Genomic DNA, 16015 nt, shown 5'->3' with positions numbered 1-16015 from the left:
TAATGGTGATAGGTAAGGAGACATGTTAGAAGTTAGGAGCAAGACGTGGATGCCTGCTATTATCATTCTCTTCACCACTGTACTACAAAATTCAGGTAATGCAACAAAACAAAGAGAGAGACAGAGACTTCAAGATTAGAATAGAAGAAACAAAAGTGCCACTGTCCACTAAATGTGCAACGTATTCATAAAAAAATCCAGGAGAACCTACAGACAAATTACCACAACTAGTAAGTGACATCAACTGTGTAAGTGTATGAAAGTTTACTACACAAAATTCCATCTTTTTCCTATAAACTGGTAAGAAACATTTAGGATTAGATATTCTTAAAGTTATTATAAAAAATAAAAATCTAAACTGACTTTCTCATAAAAATTGAAAAGTGTTCTTCAAATTCAAAAAGCTAAAATAATGAGAATGAAGGCAGGTATCTCCTAGCAGACATCACATTTTTTATAAAGTTTTATTTAAACTAAATGGTGTTAGCATACGGATAAACAAATACACCAAAGAACAAAACAAAGAGCCTGGAAAGAGATCTATTCAGACTCAGAAGTTTTGTATATGAAATCTAGCATCACTGATAGTAATGCAAGGGAAGCTGGAAATAATACAACTGGATCACTATTTTGCTCTGTAAAAACAACTAACCGTGCTGCAATTATATAACCTGACATCAAAAGGGGTAGGCTAAAAGGAGCTGACTCAGTAAGTCTGGCAAACAATGTTTTCACCAGATGCTATTAGACTAGAGATAAAAAGAACCACACATGAGCTCTGTAGTCTAGATGGTAAATTTGTTTCTCATAGGGGTAAGGGCTAGCATTTCTGAATTACTTTACATGTATACCAGGAGTGAAAAAACAAATGATAGATATTTAGAGTCGGTTTCTCATTATCAGATAAAAAAGCTACAAAAAAGCAAAGGGAAGGTGAGGGAGGGCAGGATGACTTCTGAGGTGAATGAAGAGTCAGAGATGTCAGTACGAACTCATGTCTATTACACTCGCATGAGAAAACACAAAAACAAAACTGAGGTGCTCTTAAAAATATCTACCCATTACTTCTAAAAAGGTGCCAACTCCCAATTACTTCTAAGAAAGAAAAACTGAACTGAAACACTTTCACAGATCTGAAGACAAAACACACATAATAACTAAATGCAATCTGGGATCTTGAACTGAATCTTAAAACAGAAAAGGGGCAGTAGCAGGAGAACTGATGTCTGTAGTTTAGGGGGTAGCATTGTAACACTGTTTATTTCTCAGTTTTGATGAACGTAGCATAATTCCGTAAGGTGCTAGTCTTAAGGGAAGTTAGGTGAAGGGTACACTAGAAATTTCTGTTCTATCTTTGCAAATTAACCTGAAATTCAAAATTAGTTCAAATCAAACAGTTTAACAAAACCACTTAATTTCAATTTTATTCAATCCTTGCTCCTGTTTCCTTTAAAAATAAGCCACACATAATAAATGATACAAAATGTGAATCTTACTTTATCTAAGAAATTTAAGTAGAAACAAAGCATCAGCAAACAGTTACTTATTCAAAATTAAATTTTGAAAAAATGCGACCTCTTCATATAATTTAATTTCCCATCAAGTGAAAATTGTGTACCTGGGCTATAAAATTCATTGTATGTTATATTTTCAAGGGAGTTTTTTAAAAAGACAACTCAATGTTTTATTTTTTTTTTTCTAAACTAAAATACTTCTGGGGCTAACTGAAAGATCTCTTTGTATGAAGAAACAGAAATGAAAATTGTCAGTATTACAGTAGTCATTTCTTCAGTAATTTTCTTTTTTGTGTTCATTAATGTATTTTCATTTTGAGAGGAAAGCTCTTGTTTATGAAACGAGATTTGATACGGGATTTTTAAAAAATAAGACAAGACTTATACAGCTAATGCAGAGCAATAAAGAGTAAAAACTGACTTCTATCTGATTTGTCTACATTCTTTCATTTGAATTATACATGTGTGTATGTGTGTGCATGTGCTGGGACTGTATAATAATTATACACATTCCATGAACAGTCTGTGAGTAAATATGGGAAAGAAATAATTTGGGATTTTAATTGGTTCTCAGACTCTATAAGGCACGTAAGATCTGAACTTCGTATTTTTTTTTATTTTTTATTTATTTTTAAAAGATTTTATTTATTTGACAGAGATAGAGACAGCCAGCAAGAGGGAACACAAGCAGGGGGAGTGGGAGAGGAAGAAGCAGGCTCATAGCGGAGGAGCCCGATGTGGGACTCGATCCCAGAACGCCGGGATCACGCCCTGAGCTGAAGGCAGATGCTAACCGCTGTGCCACCCAGGCACCCCTGAACTTCATATTAACTATTAATTTCCTCTAATTAAGTCAACACCCTCTTTTGTTTTACAGCGCTTCAAATATCCATCACGTAATCATATTTTCCCATTACTTATTACAATGGAATCCCTGTCCTTGAGAAGAGTCACTCACAAAGTTCAGCATGCACTAAAGTCACCGAGAGGGCTTGTTGAATCAGTTTGCCAGGCCCCACCTTCAGATTTCCTAACCTAGTAGGTCTGATGTGGAGTCCAAGAATTTGCATTTCTAAGATCCCGATAACAATGCTAGTGGTAGGAGATCCACACATTCTTACTATGTGTCACGATTCTGCTTCCAGTATTAAAAGTAGGTATTTTAAACTTCTCTTTCTCTCTCCTAACATCCAGTGTAGCAAGAAAGAATTACAAGCTGGTATGTGAACCTTAATAAAGGAAACCCCATTTAAAAGGGACTTGGGAGGCCAGAAGAGGGAGCTCTAATGCACCACTACTCCTTGTCAACTGCAGACCCCCACAGAGACACCTGGCATTTCCAACAGGAAGAAGCCTACTAGACTGCTCCAGCAGGAGGAAGAATTTCCAACGAGAGGCCATCACCATCCTGAACTGCCACTTCCCTTCTGACTCCTTCAAAGCAGCCCTTCCCAATGTCATCTTTTTCTCTATAAAGTAAGGTTCCTCTTCTTTGATCTCCAGACTTGCCTATGGTTTGCCAGAGCCTGCATGTTTTGAACTGCCATTCCTCTGACATTCCTGAATAAGCCCACCATGCTGGTAAAATAACTGGCTATTTTGAAGGTCGAAAGCTACTTCCACATAATGTGTGTAACACAAATCAATATGTAGAATGAAAATAGATTTGCAAAGAAGGAGCTGGTATGTTTACAAAAGTCACTGTGTTTCCCAAGAATTCTAACACAAATTAACTACCATTTGACTGTACAGTGGTTTGTCTCTAGAACAACCCCACATTTTGCAAATCGTTATATACCTGAGTACAGTACAAATCAGAGAGTTCCTGAGACAGAAAGGGGGTCCTCCTATATACTGTTCTCCCACCTGGTGAACAATGAGAAACATCTGCTAGTCAGCAATTTCAAAATATCTCCATGGACATTGCTTTCTCAGTATTATATTAATTAGCTGTAATCGGAAGTAGCTTAATAAAGGAAATCTGCCATATGGAGTTTTGTGTTTATATTTCTACAGGCATATCTGTGTATGAATTAGTATCACAACTGTGCTAGGATTTCTTAAAAATTATTATTATTTTTACTGTATTTACTGGTCTAGTAGCACGGATAAAGTCACCACATCATTACAATCAGAGCTACATAAAAATATTTTTGTTGTTGTTTAATGTTTTTTAAAAGGCTTTTTTTAAAAATTTTATTATTATGTTAGTCACCATACAGTACATCCCTGGATTCCTATGCAAAGTTTGATGCTTCATTAGTTGCGTATAACACCCAGTGCACCATGCAATACATGCCCTCCTTACTACCCATCACCAGTCTATCCCATTCCCCCACCCCCTCTCCTCTGAAGTCTTCAGTTTGCTTCTCATAGTCCATAGTCTCTCATGTTTCATTCCCCCTTCTGATTACCCCCCCTTTCTTTATCCCTTTCTTCCCCTACAAAAAAAAAAAGCCTTTTTTTTAAAGAATAGTTTTAGTTTTGTAAGAAAATTGAGAGATACAGAGATTTCCCATATATCCCCTATCCCTACACATGCATATCCTTCCTCATTACCAACATCATTTACCAGAATAGTACATTTTTTCGCCAAAGGTAAACCTACATTGACCTATCATCACCACCCAAAGTCCATAATTTACTCTAGTGTTCACTGTAGGTGCTGTACATTCTATGAGTTTAGACAAATGTATAATATATATGCATCATATGTAATACATACAGCATGACATGTTTTTGGTGCCTTAAAAATATTTTTATAACTATAATATTCCACCCACTGATAGGTCATGATCCAAAAAGTTATAAAAATGTATCACAGCATAGGATTTCTAATGATTCCATAGAGGAGGAAAATTTTTTTTCTTCTATCATTCTAGGCTCTTGGCTGAGACCACCCCGTAATAAAAAGACAGATTAAAAGGAGAAAAACAAGCAAAAGTTTAAGAACGTGTATGCCTCCTGTATACATGGAAGATACTCAGGAACATTGAGTAACTCCCCCGAATGGTCAGAACCACCACCTAAAATATCATCTCCAACTGAAGACAAAAGAAATATGCTGGATGGGGAGGGGAGGCCAGTTATGGGAGTTTGTCAGGGAAAGCACAGTAAACAAGAATATTGTTTTTATATAGATTTAAGTTGATAAGTGTTCATAAGAGCTTTAGTCATCATTTGGAGATTTAGTCATCATCTCCTTCCCGTAAGGAAGACACCCTTACATACAGAGATTTTCTTTGTAAATGTAGGTGTCTTTTACAAACAGGTTAACTTGTACCCAGAAGCTTATTTTGGGGTGACATTTTCTGCTCCCCTGTAATTTCTTCTAAGGCCTGACAGAAATTACCAAACCCTACGTAGAAAGGTCCTCATCTAATAAAATGTAGGTGTTTCTACTTGCCAATTCCTTTAAAAAGTACATAGACTATTTATTTGCAAATGATTATGAAATCACTGGAAGTCACAAAAAAAAATATTGTTTCAGATATACATTGAGTCTTACAAATAGCTCTTTCTAAAATTTATTAGTAATAGCAATCATTTTATTATCCTATCAGTACACTGACCTGTTGTTTGTCTTCTTTGCTTTTTGGAGAATTCTTTTCTTTGTGTTTTCTTTGTACAGTTTATAACCATATAATTAAACAAAACTTCTCAGAGATGGCATTTACCAAGAATCCACATCGAATTCTTTTTTTTTTTTTTAAAGATTTTTTAAATTTATTTGACAGAGATAGAGGCAGCCAGCGAGAGAGGAAACACAAGCAGGGGGAGTGGGAGAGGAAGAAGCAGGCTCACAGTGGAGGAGCCTGATGTGGGGCTCGATCCCACAACGCCGGGATCACGCCCTGAGCCGAAGGCAGACGGTCAACCGCTGTGCCACCCAGGCGCCCCCCACATCCAATTCTTTTACATGTTATCTTAAAATCTTCTTTTAACCTTTTCAATGAATTTAAGAACAATGTATTATAATTCTCATTTTGTGGATGACGAAAAGAGCTCAAAAAAAATCACGAGCCTCAAGTCACACAACTAGTAAACATCATTAATATATTGAACTCAGGTGCACATTGACTATAGTCACTGTACAAATAAATAATGGAAAGTAAGTTTGGAACAAATGTTTTATTTTCTACCAAGTAACAAAAATACAGCAATTAACTTGGAACTGCAATGTCAAGTTTGGTTTACTTTCCCGTAGAGAAGCTATGTTTAGTTTCCCTAAATTCCTTGAATCAAGATATCCAGAGAAATTGCTTCCAGAAAGGCAAAGGGGAGAGCTGTATTCTCTTTTTGGTCTTCTCTTCCGTTTACCTTTTAGTCTCAAGTACATATCAATTGTTATCTTCTTTTGTTTGATGGTGACTTATGATCTCCTACTCTTCAGGAATTCAGCAATTTCTGAATATTCTGAGCTTTGCCTAAGGGGAATGACTCTTTGATGATCTTCTGATTCTGTCACTGGTCCTACTGTATCTCACTTGACTGGCAGATTAGTGTTGGTTTGAGTTCACTTAGTTCCCATGTGGGAAGACACATTTAACCTACTCAAATCTTAGAATGCCATTTGCTAAAGTAAGCGGAAAATAACATTCGGCAGGTCCTTAGTTGACTTAAGAAATTAACGTTAAACATTCTAGGAGGCAGAATTTATACATTCCCATTACAAAATCTTCTTCCTGCCTTTATAGTGTTCCCTCCTTCAAATCTATTAGAATTTTTCATCACCATCTTTCTAACCAAAACTCAGGTATATTCATTCAGCTGACAGGTATAACCTACATTTGACCCTCTTAACCTATAGTCTCACGTAAAACAAGGGAGTGGACGAGACAAAGAAAATTTCCCTCTTCCACATATGCCTAATCGTCCTGCCAAAATATGTTTTATTCAATACAGTCCAGAAGCCACTGCTGATTACATCATTACAGTATCATTTATTTGCTATTTTTTCCCTGATTGACTTAAAATGCTGTTTCTAAAACTTTTTTTTTTTTCTTGACAATTTCGTTCCTGATGGTTGATCTCCTAAAACAAGGCAAGTTCCTCTACAGTGGGCTGTCTCTGTTCCCTAGGCTTTGAGCTATCTGGGACAAACCAATTATAATTGGATTATAATTGGATCATTTAGCTTCTAGAAACCTACCTACCTACCTCTTTTTACTTGTTCCTCCTGCCGTCCCAGAGTCTGTATAAAACAGGCTATAATGAGCCTGGTATTGCCTTGGAAAAACTCAGAAGATTAAATTCCAATTGAATCAAAATGTTAGTTACTAAGCAGTATTTCTAAAGGGAAATGAGTGAGAATAAATCCAGGCCCCATGTGAAAATAAATGCCAAACAGCAGAAGGCGGGAAGACTCAGATTATTCCTAATGATGATTGGTAACAGCATCAAACTGCTATTGAATGAATGAGGTTCTTTGGTGAACAGAAGCCCAGGAAAGGAAAGAAGGAAGAATACAATTAATTCAAGAGAAGTTTCATTTAGCTATTTCCCTCCTTCATCATTCATCCCCTCTTCAAAGAGGCCCCTTCCCACCTTTCTCTTTTCTTATTTTCTGCTTTATGCTTTAAATTCTCAGGTAATAGATCTTAAGGTAGAAAACCAGGTTGAGCTGTCATGAGAGGAAGGGGAAATTTGCTAAAATGATTAGCGGCAGCTAATGAGTGACAGGAAGGGAAGTGCATAAGGAACCAACTTTCCATATGAGCTTCTTGTATTCCAGCTCAGTTCCTTCCCACTAAGAACTGTGTCTGCTGTGCTCCAGCCAAGGAACCCTCAGCCCTAAGAAAGCACGACTCCAAGCACATCAGCCAAAAGGCTAATTTGTTTCTCTCATATCTACGGGAAATTTTTTTTCTTCTTATGTATAAATGCTTTCTCCAGAATCAATAAATATGACACATATGTTTTAAATAAATGCGAACCAAAAACAACATGTTTTTCATAGCTTAAAAAATTCCCACTGGTAAATAAATAAAACCATCATTCAGAATTCAGCCTGCCACTGTGGAAGGGCTGTAGGGACAGGAATCTATAGAGGCTAAAAAAGAGAAAAGACCCTTTCAGAAGGCTGGAACATGACTTTCTGAAGTCCAGAAATTATTTTTTTTAATTTTTTTTAAGATTTTTATTTATTTGACACAGAGAGAGAGACAGCCAGTGAGAGAGGGAACACAAGCAGGGGGAGTCGGAGAGGAAGAACCAGGTTCCCAGCAGGGAGCCCAATGTGGGGCTCGATCACAGGACTCTGGGATCACGCCCTGAGCCAAAGGGAGACACTTAACGACTGAGCCACCCAGGCGCCCCTGACATCCAGAAATTCTTATGACTCTTTGGAAGTGGACACTGAATCTTTACAGCCAGAGAGATGGCTTTCAGAGTCCTAAGATATTTCTTATCCTCAGGCATATGAGGTGTCCTGGCTTCCAAGATTATTGGAATTCTGTAAATAAATATTTGTAAATATTACGGAGCTAAATTACCAAATATATGCCTCAACTATCTTGGCTGATGCCTGAGATTTCTCCAGAATCAATCTATACTGCTCTATAACATTTTGGGTGGTTCAATCATATTTATGCTCTGTAATATCTGGGGTGGTTAAATGGTATTTACACTGTAGCCTCCATTTCAAATTACAGATCCATTCTTAAGAGTAGGGTCAAGAGAGAAAAACAAGGTGACAATGAATACCTGAAAGATTTGGGAGAGGGTACGCCACCAAAGTTAAGGAAAAAAAAATGGCAATGAATCTTCAAGGGATGACTACTTACCAAGCTGATTAAGAGGAAGATTTAAACCTAAATCATGATTAAACTCCAAAATTGTTTTATTATGCCAGAAATTAACAAAGATAAAAACAAACAAAAAAAGAGCAAAAGTAAACAAAACACCTACCTGATTAAAAAATTTTTTAAAATATCTGATACCTTGAGCTATTCTATTTGGGAATTAAGAGAAAAGTTCTGTATTATTATAAGTTGTTTTTCCTTCCTGCTGCATTATTATGGAACAATTCCAAAAACATAAAATAGTTAACTGTAAGATGAGGACCCTACTTTTATTCTGTATTATATAATAGAGCGACGAAAGACTATGAACACTGTCAATGGATCTGCGTAGTGCTCTTACATTGATTTCTCAACAGAAGCGGCTTGTTTATTTTACAAAAGAAATGTTTTATTATAATCTATACTTGTATCATCAGTAGTTAGTAAAGATTTACCACTAATATTATTTTATATTCTAAAAAGACCACAAGCTACTTTTTTAGACTACCTGAAATCTGTTATCTGGAATGACATTCGTAGAGGATATAACACTGAATTTTTTTTTTAAATACTATTGAGCCCCCAGAGAAGCAGAGGGCCTACTTGAAATTCTAAGCAATTTAGTGATTATTTTAAAGTCTTAAGTTAAAATTAGTAGACTCTCAAACAAAGAGTGTTTGCAGCTGTAAGATCAAATTTTATACTATATTTATGCAACACAAAAGCAGACTTCAGGAACAAAGGCATTGCCCGTCTTGAAGACATTCCTAGTTTTACATTAAAATCACAGAGGTTATGCTTTTCTCTGTGTTGTATTTTGAGTTTACTGTCAAAAAGCCCTTAGACAGTCCGTCTACCCAGATTCCTCGGTGACCTTTCCTTTCATTTCAACCTTTCATGTATAATACATTTTAATACTGGGGTCGCACAGAGAAATACAGCAACTAAACATGGGAGCACTGAATAAACATGCCTGAAGACAAACCAACGTGTAGAATGCGAAAACCATTACAACTAAGCCGCAGTGCTGTCCTTTCTAATTACAATAGGTTGGAAGTATAACATGGCCAAGAACCAGGTTTTCCTCCATTTCTAAAGCGGTGTGTGCCAGTCCCAAATCCATGAAGATCAACCCGTTTGGTCCAATCCCATGTGTTTTTCCTTTTTTTCTTGGTTTTTTGACCCTATTTTATTTATATTTCATAATTATTGGGGGCTCTGCTGCTATAAAAAACCTGAAGTCATTCTTTCTGGGTTGGCATACTGCTATTCATCTTTTCTACTCAGTATAATTTGTCCCTCAATCTTCCAAAAGGGTCTAGATATATTTTTCTAGATTAGCATTATCCAAAATGGTGTTACATAGCTGTCCTACACAGATCAGTTTCTGAGATCCGAGTTAGGAAAGCCTGCAATCCACACTTTCTTACTTAATTACCATGAACATCTTGCATGAAAGATTCTGAGAAAATCACGATTAAGAAGAAACAAAACTGTTATATATAAATAAGTTATTCTCAAATTGATCTAATTACAGAACATTTTTTTCCCCCATAACACGCGTGAAAATCTTAGGGAAACACACAGTGATAGGAAATACTATCCTAGATTCTCATCTCTTAAGCAACTGCAATTCTTGACTATTGGCTTCTTATATGCAAACTATTCAAAAGGCATATCATTAACAAGAAGGTAGTATTCAAGGCCATAGCAATACTCCTAATTACAGACATAGAGAAGGCTGTGTTTTTAATTCCTTCATAAGCAGAGACCCCAGTGACTCAAGATGACAATAGCCAGAGCACATCTTCCACCAAGACATACAGGTTAATGAAAGACTTCTAATTCTTTACTTATTTTCTACAGCCAACTTTCTGTCATTGCTGTTGTCACTCACCTGAAGGTTTTCTATATAAAAATAAAAGAAATTACATAAAACAAACAGAGTATAATGAAAGCTAACTAATCAACAGAATTGGACTATCTCAACTCAATGGCAGAGTCTGAGCAAATAAGATATGTAATAATAAGTAATATTTTTTTTTAAATAATAAGCACATTTAAGGTAGGGAAATCCAGATCCAGATAAACAACTACTTGATATCGTCCCCTTATAGACAGAGAGCTAGTTAAAAGATTCACAAGGGTAAAACTATGTATTGTCACTGGTTGGTATAAATATTTGTATAAATATACACACGTGCACATACACAAGTACATATTTATACATGTTTATATATATATATGTATATGCACAACAAATGGTAAGAAATGGATGGCATTGTTTATATCTTTAAAACAGAAAGAAACTGAAACAGAAATAAGAAAATAAATCCTTAGAGGTCCTCAGATAGTATAACTGGGACACCCAGGTTGTGAAGGGTGTACACTTAATCAATTTAGGGAAGAGGCCAGTATAAGAAAAAATACAAAAGTAAGTATAAGACCAGCACAGGGTAGACATAGAGACCAATGAAATAGAACTGAGAGTCCGTAATGAAAATAAACCCATACATAAACCCAAAAGAATTGAAAACACAGACATGAAAGAGACATTTGTATGTCAAAGTTTGTTTCAGTTTCATTCAAAAGAGCTGAAAGGTAAAACAAAACAAAACAAAACAAAAAACAACCTCAGATACCCCTCAACAGATGAATGGATAAACAAAATGTGTTCTACCTACAGAATGGAATATTATTCAACCACAAAAAAGGAAAGGCAGCTGATATACGCGACAGCATGGATAACGCGTGAAAGCATACTAAGTGAAGTATGTTTGACACAAAAAGACAAATATTGGATAATTCCACCTATATGAAATATAAATAATAGGAAATAGAAATAACAGGAAAATTCATAGAGACAGAAAAGAGATTAGAGGTTATCAGGGGCAAGGTTGAAGAGGCAGTGGGAAGTTATTGCTTAATGATATTTCATTATTCCCAACGAATATTCTGAATGGTTACAGAATTTGTTTGGATGACGAAAGACTTCTGGAAATAGACAGTGATAATGGTTGTACAACACTGAATATAATTCATGCCTTCGATTTGTACACTAAAAACCAGGTAAAATGGCTAATGTTATATTTTAACATTTTAAGACTAAATATAATTAACAAAGATTTGGATTTTCTAACCAAATTACATAGTTGCCCTTCAAGAATTTTTCCACTTCATGTAATATATTTTCAGAAAATAAACAAATATATACATTTTAAATATAAAATAAAAATAAATTTAAAAATAAAATTTAAATTAAAAAAAAAAAAGAAACAACGAAGAAGGAAGAAGGCCCATCACTTGCTCCTTGTTCTTCCTTCTAGGGAAATTACTGAATTGTACCTCACAGATGTGCTTACAGTATGAACAATATATAATCTTTAGAAAATCTCTAAGCACAGGAGTAAACATTTATTTAGAGTAAATAAAAAATTACAATTTCCAAAGCTGACAAATATCACACGAATCCACACACACACAAAATTTATACTAATGGACTGCTTGATACACATCTATGCTTTTCCTATTTCTTTTCGTTCTTTATTCTTTGAAAGTCTCTTCATAGGATGATTTGCAAACCACTGCCTACTGAAGGAAGAGAAACTTGATTTAGGATTTCTTCTAGCATGACCTGTATTGGAAAGTCAGCCGTGTGGTGAGAGATTTCATTTTGCATGAGCCTCGATGTCACTTGTGGGAATCTTTCTTATCCTCTAGCCATTGTAGTTTCCTTTTGCTCGTCATCAGCTGAACCCTCCTGTCAGGCAGGAGTAACTGCATGTTCTAGGGGCCATGTTCATTATCCCAAGGGACTTAATTTGTATCTCAGCCTTAGTACACCTTAGTACACGTGGGCTTCCTTGCCATACCTCAGTGGACACTTCAGTCTCTGAGAAGTCTCAGGGTCTCCCACGAGGAAAGAGAGTTAATAAAACCACTGAATTTGAAGTTCAAAGTGATCATAAAAGGCACCTAGTTCAGAACTGTTTAAACTTCAGTCACCTAAGATCTACCCTCAGTTTTTCCATTTCTATTTCCCACTTCTGCTGCTATTCGCTTACCATTTATTTTCCAATTTTTAACTTAGTCACGGACTTCAGTCTGACCTGACATAATTCTTTCCATAAAATTGCATGTTTGAATGGCAACATATATTTTTTTTCCAATGGATGTTAAAATACATTTGTAGCTCAGAAAAGAAGAGGGAAAAAAAGAGTCTGTCTGGGTCCTGCTAAAATTGCCTCATGCCCTGGGCACCGAGCAGATGCTGAAACAAAATATCTCATTGGTACTGGAGAAGACTTGTATTGGGGGAGTTAATGATACAGGAATAAGAAATCCCTTAAGCGATGGAAACTATGTGAAATCTTGTTATTTTCCAAAGCCAGAGTAATTATCCTTTTTATTAAAGTGAAGTGGTGAAAAGAGCTATACTCGCAGTTGTTTTTTTTTTTTTATACAAGTGTTTTTTTCTTAACAAAAATAATGCTGTTCATTAGATTATAGCCATGTTTTGTGCACTCAGGAGTCATTTTAATCAAGGGGAAAAAAAAGTAAAATTAAGTAATAAAGAAAGCCAGTAAAGGAGCCAGGACCAGGGTTAATGAGGGGCAGAAAACATATCTTGTCTGGTCACTTCCTCCATGAATCGATGAAAATTTTCCCTCTCATACCCTTCATCTCCACAGGTAAAAATAACCACTCTATACTTCACCTACTACCCTCCCTACATAGGCTTTTATTCATTGTTTCGTACGCTCTTCTCTACATTCTGTAAGCTCCTGGGAGCGCAGAAAAAGCCCTATTCCCACAGACATCCCTGGCCCCTGGTATCACACCAAGTACATGGGAGGTGTTTCATGTTGCTGAATAAATGGCCAAAAAGTACATATAAAAACAGACACCTAGAAATAAATCATTTTAATACTCATCATTAATAATACTTAATAAAATCGACAGCATTCCTAAAATTAGAGCACCCATAAGAAATGAATGAACACAGATTTAAAAGGAAGACTGGAAATATTTCTGCTAACTTATGTAAGACAACTCACTGGCCTATATTACAATGAGACAAGTGTTGCCAGACTCAACACTATAATAATACGGTTTTAGTGCTTTCTAGCCATCAGTCTGACAGATATTATTATTGTGTGTGTTTATATGAGATTGGAAAAGGGGGAAGAAAAGATTTATCTGAAGCGAAGACAGTCAGAGAAGGGCAATGGGGAGATTACATTCAACAGGCTAGAAGTCCACTTGTGGGCAGAAGGATTGAAAAACCATCTAAGTATATGCAGAAGCAGAATGAAAGAACCCCCATGCAATCAACCTAAAGGTCTGTGGAAGGATACAAGTGAGAGAGGTGGCAATTCAACTTGAGACCCTCAGGACATGATGAAAGAGAGTCCTCTTTGCTGAGCCTCGGGGCACGTTCCACCACAAGCTCCCCTTAAGTCCTCACCAGACCGGCTGTCAGCAGGAGCTGGACGGCTGATCTCAATGTCAGTGTATCAGGCAAGGATGTGTGGACCTGGAGAATGCATGGTCCACATTCAGATGGCAGCTGCTCCCCCACAACTACCAAAGCACTGCCACATAAAAAAAGGGGGCCCGTGCAGCCAGAACCTGTGATCTGCCAAGACTTTTATGCGAAATTTAACCATTATTCAGTCTTAGTGATGACCTATAATATTTAGGAAGACCACATAGGCCAGACAAGACACATCTGCTATTTCAATTTGACCCTTCACCCTCCAGTGGGTAAACTGTGGCTTAACTACATCTCTACAGGGGCGCCTGGGTGGCTCAGTTGGTTAAGCATCTACCTTTGGCTCAGGTCCTGATCTCAGGGTCCTGGGATCCAGCCCCGCCTTGGGCTCCCTGCATCATGCTCCCTGCTCAGAAGGGAGTCTGCTTCTCCCTCTCCCTCTGCCCCTCCCCTGCTCATGCTCGCTCACTCTCTCTCTCGTCCACTCTCACTCTCAAATAAATAAATAAAATCCTTAAAAAAAAAACAAGGCCATATCAACAGAATTTAAATTTTTATACAGATAATTTTTACACCATCATAGTTCTAAAAAGTTTTCTTGGTATTAGAGTATTAATGCATTAAAACGTTCAGGAGAAGGATCACTTCTAAGTATTGTATTATTGTCCTGGATGGTAGATCTCAAAACTCTTGAATACAGGGAATACGGACTTTTACATTTTACATAATTGCATTATAATTTACATAATTATTTTTATAATTTACATTAAAATTCTTATTATTTACATTCTGTCTCTGCCTTCCTCTTTCTCTTACAAAAAGTTAATTATGCACCTTAATTCACAGCAAATTATTACCATTAGTCCCTTTTTCAATTCAGTTATTTGGTATATTTTACCTATTCTCCATTCCCATTCTACATCTCCCTAAACTACTAAACTAGTCCAATGTATTTGATGTGTGTGCCTCTTTTCTATGTGGTCTCATAAAGTGAAAAGTTGTTGTTCTTATCTTTTTAACTTACAAAAACAATGCTATCGAGCTAGTTTTTTTTACTTTCCTACAAGGCATGTTGTAGGAAACATGCCTTTTTTTTTTTTTTTAAGATTTCCTTTATTTATTTGAGATAGAGCGAGTGAGAAAGAGAGCATGAGTGGGGTTGGGGAGAAGCAGGCTCCCCACTGAGCAGAGAGCCCGATGTGGGACTTGATCCCAGGACCCTAGGATCAAGACCTGAGCCAAAGGCAGATGCTAACTGACTGAGCCACCCAGGTACCCCAAGGCATGCTGTTTTCAGCATGTGTGTTTAGTCCACTGTCTAATATAACTGTGTAGTACTCCACAGCATACACCCACCACACACACCTGTCCATCCTAAAGCTATGAATGCCCGGAGAGTCCGCAGCTTGCTGACACCACAAGCAACACTGCGCTCGTCAACCTGTGTGTGCTCCCTCGTAGACTTTGGGGTCTATGTCCAGGACTGGGACTGCTGGTCCACTGAACATGTAAGTATTTAATTTTACTAAGAACTGCTTCAGAACTTGCCAGGAGTCCTGCAGCAATCTATAGCCCCACGAGAGAATGTCAGGATTCCCGGAGTTCACACGCTGCCAAACATGTGGCATTATCCAAGCCCATAATATATCCAAAATGATATCTCCTTATATAATTTTAATTTTTCTATTCCAGTAGAGAAGCACTGGGTGACCCTGTGCCTGGCAAAATGGAGCTCGAGGCCATGAGCAGATACGCCAGCCCAGTGAACCTTGCTGCCTTCCCCTAACTGACCATGGTGCTACTGGCCACTGGCATGTTCTTCACCACCTTGAGAGGTGGTTGAGAGGTCACCACCATCAAGTACACTCAAGGTATCTACAAAGAGCTCCTCATCTCCTTGGTGGTCTCGCTCTTCACAGGCTTTGGAGTCCTCTTCTTGCTGCTCTGGGTCAGCATCTACATATGACCTCCCAAAAGTCACAACCAGGTGACTTCATTGAATCCCTGCTTTTGTAAGTTAATTTACTATTGCTGGAAGTGTCCCAGCTGCTGTTCACAATAAAGGCGGCTGTGTTAAAATTTTGCTTTTCATTTTTCTATTTACCAAAGAACATGAACCTCTCCTTACAAGATTACTGATTTTTTAGTCTTTTTCTGTAAGTTCTTGGTTCAACTGCTGGCAATCTTATGTCAAGATATTTATCTTTTTCTCATTGATTTAGAGT

At 37.0% G+C, this 16015-nt stretch overlaps 1 pseudogene; it reads left to right on the top strand.

Moving 5' to 3' along the window:
* Positions 1-15516: 15516 nt before the first annotated feature.
* Positions 15517-15756, top strand: LOC100471929 (annotated as a pseudogene).
* The last annotated feature ends 259 nt before the right edge of the window (positions 15757-16015 follow it).

The sequence above is a fragment of the Ailuropoda melanoleuca genome, chromosome 3, assembly GCF_002007445.2.
Source record: "Ailuropoda melanoleuca isolate Jingjing chromosome 3, ASM200744v2, whole genome shotgun sequence".
In the NCBI taxonomy this organism is placed as follows: Eukaryota; Metazoa; Chordata; class Mammalia; order Carnivora; family Ursidae; genus Ailuropoda; species Ailuropoda melanoleuca.
The sequence above is the reverse complement of the archived record's forward strand: the minus strand, read 5'-3'. Positions and strand labels throughout refer to the sequence as shown.